The sequence below is a fragment of the Somniosus microcephalus genome, chromosome 19, assembly GCF_052327205.1.
Source record: "Somniosus microcephalus isolate GS21.2 chromosome 19, FLI_Smic_1.0, whole genome shotgun sequence".
Taxonomy (NCBI): Eukaryota; Metazoa; Chordata; class Chondrichthyes; order Squaliformes; family Somniosidae; genus Somniosus; species Somniosus microcephalus.
Genome location: NC_141005.1, coordinates 56,906,135 through 56,915,249, shown reverse-complemented (window position 1 = coordinate 56,915,249; position 9,115 = coordinate 56,906,135). Strand labels below are relative to the sequence as shown.

Sequence of the window (9,115 nt, the reverse complement as noted above, 5' to 3'; positions counted from 1 at the left end):
AAATACACTACGTCCACTGGTTCCCCTTTATCCAGCCTGTATGTTACATCCTCAAAGAACTCAAGCAAATTTGTCAAACATGACTTCCCCTTTGTAAAACCATGCTGACTTTGTCCTATTAAATTACGTTTATCCAAATGTCCCATTACTGTCTCCTTAATAATGGACTCTAAAATTTTACCAACCATAGGTGTTAGGCTAACTGGTCTATAGTTTCCAGCCTTCTGTCTACTACCCTTTTTAAATAAGGGTGTTACATTAGCAGTTTTCCAATCTGCCGGGACCTTTGCTGAGTCCAGGGAGTTTTGGAAAATTATTACCAATGCATCCACAATCCCTACCGCCACTTCCCTCAAACTAAAATTAGGAACGATACAGAGTAGATTAGCATGGCACCTGCACAAGGACGACACGCAAATTTGTGAAACGTTCCCTTTTTGACACTTTTAAAACATGTCACCTTCTACAAAACTTTCATATTTACTGCATCGATTTTAAAACACTAGTTATGCCACAGTAATTTACCAATATATCAGGCTCACGGATTTATATCAACTCACTCATTCAAGTCGCACACAATTTTATGATTAAACTATTGCAGTGTTACTAATATTTTTGGCTCCATATTCTCATAGATGACAACCTAACAATCATTGTTTTGGACAATCTCACCATTTGCTAACAAAATCAGCATGGACCAGACCCTCTCTCCTCTGTCCCTCTCCCACCCGAGTATGTTTGCTATTGAAATAAAAACAGAAAATGCTGGAAATACTCAGTAGGTCAGGCAGCATCTGTGGAGATGCTGGGCCCCAGCTATTCACAATCTATATCAATGATTTGGATGAGGGGACTAAATGTAACATTTCCAAATTTGCTGATGGTACAAAGCTAGGTGGCAGTGGCAGTTGTGAAGAGGATGTGAAAAGGCTTCAAGGGGATGTCGACAGGCTCAGTGAGTGGGCAAGAACATGACAGATGGAATATAAAGTGGATAAATGTGAAGTTATCCACTTTGGTAGAAAAAACAGAAAGGCAGAGTATTTCCTAAATGGTGAAAGATTGGGGAATGCAGATGCTCTAAGGAACCTGGGTGTCCTTGTACATGAGTCACTGAAAGTGAATGTGCAGGTGCAGCAAGCCATTAGGAAGGCAAATGGTATGCTGGCCTTCACTGAAGGGCTGAATGGCCTACTCCTGCTCCTATTTCTCATGTTATGTTCTTATGAGAGAGAAACAGAGTTAACGTTTCAGGTCGATGACCCTTCGTCAGATCTGGAAAAAGCTGGAGGTGGAACAGGTTTTTAAGCAAGTCCAGGGGCAGGGAAATGGGAGAGGGGAGGAAAGAACAAAAGGGAAGGTCTGTGATAGGATGGAAGGCAGGAGTGATTAAGAGACATTAAGAGAGATTAAGAGATGGTGCAAGGCAAAAGGAGATGGTAATGGGATAAATTAAGAAACAAAAGATGGATCTAGATAAAGTGTAAATGGCACTGGCAGAATGAAAGACAGCTGCCATGTGGGAGAAAGGAAAAATAAATAAAATAAATGGGAAAAAAAAGGAACACCTCCATTCAGTCTGTAAGAGTGACTCTGAGCTTCCGGTCGCCTGTCACTTTAATTCTCTGCTCCACTCCCACTCAGACCTTACTGTCCTCGGCTTCTTACACTGTTCCAATAAAACTCAACGTAAGCTCAAGGAACAGCACCTCATATTTCGATTAGGCACGTTACAGCCTTCTGGACTCAACGTAGAGTTCAACAATTTCAGACCATAACCTCTGCCCCTATCCTTTTTTTTCCATGTTTTTCTCTGTTTAACTCTGTTTCTCTCTCCACAGATGCTGCCTGACCTGCTGAGTATTTCCAACATTTTCTGTTTTTATTTCAGATTTCCAGCATCTGCAGTATTTTACTTTTGTATGTTTGCTATTATATTGGAAGAGGTCTCCCTGTTTAGCTCCATTTCCAGCCCTATTGTCACAGATTGAGACCTCTGTAAACTGTAGCCAGGAGCTCTCATGAGAACACTGGGAACGGTAGCATAGTGATTATGTTACTGGACTAGTAATCTGGTGAGGTCAAATCTCACCACAGCAGCTGTGGAAGTTAAATTCAGTTAATTAAGTAAAAATCTGAAATAAAAAGCTTGTATCAAACCATGAAACTAACAGATTATCATAAAATCTTATCAGGTTCACTAATGTCCTTTAGGGAAGGAAATCTGCCGTCCTTACCTGGTCTGGCCTTTATGTGACTCCAGACCCACAGCAATGTGGTTGACTCTTAACTGCCCTAATGGGCCTAACTAGCCAATCAGTTGCAACAAACCACAACAAGAAATAATAATAAGAATAAAACCGGATGGACCACTCGGCTTCGGACACGACAACGGGACACCCAGCCCAGTCGACCCTGCAAAGTCCTCCTCACTAACATCTGGGGACTTGTACCAAAATTGGGAGAGCTGTCCCACAGACTAATCAAGCAACAGCCTGACATAGTCATACTCACAGAATCAGCCAATGTCCCAGACTCCTCCATCACCATCCCTGGGTATGACCTGTCCCACCGGCAGGACAGACCCACCAGGGGTGGCGGCACAGTGGTATACAGTCGGGAAGGAATGGACCTGGGAGTCCTCAACATTGACTCTGGACCCCATGAAGTCTCATGGCATCAGGTCAAACATGGGCAAGGAAACTTCCTGCTGATTGCCATCTACTGCCCTCCCTCAGCTGATGAATCAGTACCCCTCCATGTTAAGCACCACTTGGAAGAAGCACTGAGGGTAGCAAGGGCACAGAATGTACTCTGGGTGTGGGACTTCAATGTCCATCACCAAGAGTGGCTCAGTAGCACCACTACTGACCGAGCTGGCTGAGTCCTGAAGGACATAGCTGCCAGACTGGGCCTGCAGCAGGTGGTGAGAGAACCAACACGAGGGAAAAACCTACTCGACCTTATCCTCACCAATCTACCTGTCGCAGATGCATCTGTCCATGACAGTATTGGTAGCAGTGACCACCACACAGTCCTTGTGGAGACGAAGGACACATAAGGCCCAGTGCCTGAACTGCAGTCTGCCACCAGTCACACAGCCCTCACTCATTGCTCATTGACTGTTCAGATCAGAGCCCCTAGTCTGACCTTCCTGAGCTGCCCTGTTGTGTGACAGACCCTTCCTCTCCCATTGCTGGGCGCTGAGCCTGTGTGAACACCAGAGGGGCTGCGTTATTCTGACCCACAGCCACAGTGACTGTGAACTACCAGATAGTGGAACAACTCCCAACCCCATTGCACCTCTGCCATCCCCACGCCCCCGTTTAAAACTCAACGAAACAACCCGTCCAGGTACATCCGCGAGCAAAAGGCCAGGCCCACTGCTCCATCTCGCGCTGATAGCTTACAACCCAGAAACAAATCCCCACCCAACTGGTGCTCATTGAGATTCAGCACAAATAATACATCCCATAATGTTCCTCCGGAGTAAATGCAAACGTTATCTTAGTCTTTTTGCTGCCAAACAATGACATTATCCGGTAAAGCACTGGGCAGGTTTGGGTACACGAATGGGTTACACTACAGGGTGGCAGCAATTGAATGTGAAATTTCAGAAACTGAGTGAACACACCACATTATAAAAGTGATTACATTCCTCGTCCATTATAAGAGCCTGAGATTATCCTGTAAATCGTGCTCGCTTCGGCAGCACGTATACTAAAATTGGAACGATACAGAGAAGATTAGCATGGCCCCTGCGCAAGGATGACACGCAAATTCGTGAATCATTCCATATTTTACACCTTTAAAACATTTCACCTTCTGCAAAACATCCCTATTTACTCCTTTAAACACAAAATCAACTTCTTCATTCACCTGCTTCTCCAGTTCACTCATTTCAACCTTCTTCTGACTCCACAAATTGGTGAAGCTTCCATTTATTGCACTTTAAAACATACAATTTTCTGTAACACTTTCATATTTACAAAAAGAAAAATACCGCAGATGCTGCAAATCTGGAACAAAAAGAGAAAATGCTGCTAACACTCAGCAGGTCAGATGGGTCAGATGGAGAGAACAGACAAGTCGACATTTCGGGAACCTGATGGAAGAGAAAAGCTGGCTGACACTAAGGCTGTGGACAAATCACCAGCATGGTGTTCTGTTGAAACATTATTTTCGAATGTATTCACTCCTGGCCACGAAAGGGGGAAATGGATGCTCTAAAAGGGAGAAATGGATGGTAATAAAGTGTCGGAAGCTGTTAACTGTGCTTTGGGGGAGGCGGTGAGGAGCTGGGCGTGGCACTTTGGACAACTAGAATGGAACAAAATACCAGCTTAACTGCATTAGGAGAGAAGAGAGTTTCTCAGTGAAAGGGTTAGGGGATTGATGGGATACAGTGTGACAGTGAACTGAGCCAGAGAGCATGAACTGACTTTGAGGTAAATTTTGGGTAAGTGATTGTCTGTTGAAAATCCAAATGTTACTTTATTTTTCCTTTATTTAATAACAATGTATCAATTGTGAAGTCTCAAAGTACTTAAAGTTAACCAGAATGTATCATTAATTTTAATGTACAAATCCAAAAATTTTCCGGGGAGCATTCTCCCAGAGCCCCTTGAGAAATGGTACATCGATTTTGTACTTTGCTCCAATACCAGTCAATGTTTCTGTTACAAAGCCTGTGTAAACCACTTGTTTTCATGTGTCAGGGCTGTTCTGGAGTTGTTAGCTTTTTGAAGGGCTGTTAGCTTTTATTTAAGCTGTTGCTTACCTTTTGTTCGCTCTTTTACATTGGCATGAATGAATTCTCTGACATGCAGAATTCTTTGCTGATTGTTGCACCCATTTGGACGTTTCCAGAGTGGTGCTGTTGATGAATGACATGGGACACTACATTGTTGCTAATTGTAGTGTCCACGTATCAATAATACACGGACTGCAGGAGAACAATAATAACAGGTATTTACTGAACAGAGGGTAAGCTTAAACTGAAAGTACAGAAGCCTGCTATGGCCACTGCCGGTCACTGCCAGTACTACAGTATAAAGTCAGTTCTCTCTTAAAGGTACATACACAACAATTCCTCCCCTTTTAGATAAACAGTACATAACATTCATTTAACAATTAAATAATAACTAATTACAATTACAATTTTCTCTGTACTATATACATCAACTGAAATAATCATTTATAAGTTCAGTCTTTGAGGAGGCTTCCTGATCCTGACTGGATAGCGCCTTTCTCGAGTATCCTGTTCTTGCGGTGGAGTCGATTCTGGCTCATTGTCATTGTTTGGTTCGTCAGCTTCCAATACCACTGATTCTGAGGTAGACGCAATCGGTACTTCGGGTTCATTACCAGGTGCACATGCTCGTGGTATGGGTTTGGCTTGTTCCTGTGACTCTAGAATCTGGTCAGCATGGCGTCTCACGATGCTCTCTCCAACGTCCACTGTGTACATTAGTGGTCCCTGCTGTGTGCATATCGTTCCTGGCTGCCATTTTTCTGTTCGGTAGTCGCGGGCCAAGACTGGTTGCCCTATCTTGAAGCTCCTGGTTGGCTTCTCATTGATTTGCTGGAATTGCTTATCCTCAACATCTCGTCTCATGTTTGGTTTGAGAAAATCCAGGCGACATCTTAGCCTTCGGTTGAAGAACATTATGGCTGGAGCTTGGTTGGTGACTGCATGTGTCACATTCCGGTAAGCAAACAAGAAATTATCCACCTTGTGTTGTAGTGGTATGTCGTCGTTATACATCGCCTTTATTGCCTTTTTAAAGGTCTGAACAAACCTCTCAGCCAATCCATTTGTGGCTGGATGATATGGGGCAGATGTGTAATGTTTCACCCCATTATTCCTCAGAAACCTCCGGAAATCCTCAGACACAAACTGTGGCCCATTGTCGGAGCAAATCTGTTCTGGCAAGCCATTCCTGGCAAAGATGGTCCATAGGACTGCAATAGTTTTCTCTGTGGTGGTGGAGGACATTTTGATGACCTCTGGCCATTTCAAATGTGCATCCACGGCGATTAGAAACATTGAGTCCATAAATGGACCAGCAAAATCAATGTGTACCCGTTGCCATGGAAATGAGGGCCACTCCCATGGGTGTATCGGGGCCTGTGGTGGAGCGTTTTGGACCTTCTGGCATCCTGTGCATCTCTTGGTCATATCCTCGATTTCTTTATCGATTCCCGGCCACCACACAAACGCCCTGGCTAGGCTCTTCATTTTTACCCCTCCCAGATGACCCTCATGAAGCTCATTGAGCACTCTATCTCTCAACTTGGGTGGAATTACCACTCGGGATCCACACATCAAGGTCCCCCGGCACACTGACAGCTGTTCTCTCCTTGGTGAGAATGCTGGCAACAGTGAGTCGCCATGTGCTGGCCATCCCTTCACCGTCAAATCATAGACCCGAGAGAGTGTCGGGTCATTTCGGGTTTCCTTCTCTATACTTGAGTTTGTAACAGGTAGACATTCGACTATGGTCGAATGGAATATCTCAACAGGGTCCACTGCAGGTGCTTCCTCCACCGTAGGCAACGGTAGGCACGACAGCCCATCAGCGTTTCCATGCTGTTTCGTACCCTTGTACTCTATGTCGTACTGATGTGCCCCTAGAAAAAGTGACCATCTTTGCAGCCGTTGCGCCGTCATCACCGGAACGCCCTTCTTTGGGTTAAAAATGGAGACCAGAGGCTGATGATCAGTCAGTAGGGTGAATTTCTGCCCGTGCAGATAGTGATTGAACTTCTTCACCCCCCACACCAGGCTGAGGGCCTCCCTGTCAATCTGAGCATAGTTACGCTCAGCTGAGGTTAATGAGCGCGACGCAAAGGCTATTGGCCTCTCTGAACTGTCAAGGAATTTGTGTGACAGCACCGCTCCAATGCCGTAGGGAGACGCATCACATGCCAACCGAATCGGTAGTGTTGGATTGTAGTGGGCCAATACTTCTTTTGAAGTGATTAGGCATTTACATTTCTGAAAGGCATGCTTACACTCATCACTCCATTTCCATGTTACTCCAGTTTGCAGCAGGGCGTTCAGTGGGTGCAGAATTGTAGATAAATTCAGCAAGAACTTATGGCAGTAGTTCACCAACCCGAGGAACGACCTCAGTTGCGACACATTGTCCGGTGCTGGAGCCTTGACTACTGCCTCAATCTTGTCTGGGGACTTATGCAACCCTTCCTCATCAATCATGTGGCCACAATACGAGATTTGTCTCCTGAAGAACTCGCATTTGGGGCGGTTGGCTCGTAGCCCATATTCTTGTAATCTAGTGAGCACCTGCTCCAAGTTGGCAAGGTGTTCACTGTCATTTTCACCCGTAACCAGGATGTCGTCCAAATAACACTGGGTCCCCGGGATCCCTTGCAGGACTTGTTCCATTGCCCTCTGCCAAATAGCCGGGGCTGATGCTACCCCGAATACCAATCGGTTGTACTGGTAAAGACCTTTGTGAGTGTTTATCGTGAGGTATTTCCTAGATGCTTCTTCTACCTCCATTTGTAGATACGCTTGGGCCAGATCACGGAAGACCTCTCCTGGTCCCTCAGTACCTCCTCTCTGGTGAAGAAGGCCCAGCAGCGCCTATATTTCCTAAGGAGGCTGAAGGGATGTAACCTGTCACCCCTGATCCTCTCTAACTTTTACCGCTGCACAATAGATAGCATCCTGACGAACTGTATCACAGTATGGTATGGCAGCTGTAGCTACTATGACCGGAAAGCCCTGCAGCGGGTAGTCAAAACTGCCCAACGCATTACCGGCACCCGGCTACCGACCATAGAGCACATATACTAGAAACGCTGTTTACGGAGGTCACGGACCATCATCAAAGACCCTACCCACCCCAGCCACAGTCTGTTTGCCCTCCTGCCATCTGGGAGATGCTACAGATGCATTCGCACCCGAATGACCAGATTTAGGAAGAGCTTCTTTCCCAGGGCTGTCATCCTACTGAACTCCACAAATAAACTCTAAAGCCTGCACATCTGCCAATGCACTTTATTATGTTTATGTTAATGTATTACAAGCCAAATGAATGTTGAATGTTTAAATGTCTTAATCTAAATGTACACTCTCGGGAGCCGCAAGCCTACATTTCGTTGTACTGCACTTGTGCACTAACAATGACAATAAAGTTGATTATTATTATTATTATTGTTAAAGCGTTTCCTTCCAGATAGTGAGGTGAAAATATCTTCTATCCGTGGAAGTGGATATTGTACTGTGTGCAGGACTGGGTTCACAGTTACCTTGAAGTCCCCACAGATGCGAACCTTCTTCGGCTCCCCAGGCATGCTGCTCAATGATTTCTTCATTACAGGAATGATGGGTGTGCTCCAGTCCACCTTGGACAGCACACCCGAACGCTCCAGACTCTCCAGCTCTGCTTCAATGGCTGGGCGGATCGCGTACGGTACCGGTCTGGCCTTAAAAAATTTTGGGTTTGCGTTATCTTCAATTTTTATCGTTGCCGTTACTCCTTTTAGCGTCCCATGTCCTTGTTGGAACACCTCTTTCGCGTCAGTTAGAATTTTTGACAGTCGTCCAGGTGTGACGTCTTCATCCTTTTTGTCAGTCACAGTTAGCGCCTGAATGGAATGCCAATCCAATTGTATTTTTCGGATCCATTCACGTCCCAATAATGGTGGTCCTCCATCTTGTAGTATATATAGATACAATTTCTGTGTTTCCTTGCCGTTGTATTTAACTGGCACCCTTATTTTTCCTCTGGGGTAGACCTTTTGCCCCGTGTATGTCTTCAATACAATGGACGTGTCCTTCAAGGGTATGTGTGAGAATAGCCGCTCATAGTCTCATCGATTCATGACAGTTAGGGCTGATCCTGTGTCCAATTCCATCTTTACTTGGGACCCTGCTATCATGAGGGTGACCCAAATGGTTCGGTGATCCTCCTTTGCGATCACGTTGTGTAACTTTAGACAACTTAGTCTCCTGCTCCCGGAGTCATTATCACTCTCCTGACCTTCTGAACTACTGTCTGTCATTTTTTTTACTTTCTTGTACTTTTCCTTAGTAGTTCGTTTAGTGTTGGTTTTCTTTCCCGACCTGCAGACTCTTGCTATG

At 45.2% G+C, this 9,115-nt stretch overlaps 1 non-coding gene and 1 pseudogene across 1 annotated transcript; both read left to right on the top strand.

Annotated features, from left to right (window-relative positions):
* The first annotated feature begins 347 nt into the window (after positions 1 to 347).
* LOC147104456 (U6 spliceosomal RNA) lies at positions 348 to 441 on the top strand (annotated as a pseudogene).
* Positions 442 to 3,696: 3,255 nt separating this feature from the next.
* Positions 3,697 to 3,803, top strand: LOC147104455 (U6 spliceosomal RNA). The gene has a single exon (XR_015072576.1). It is a non-coding gene; the product is annotated as a U6 spliceosomal RNA (small nuclear RNA).
* The last annotated feature ends 5,312 nt before the right edge of the window (positions 3,804 to 9,115 follow it).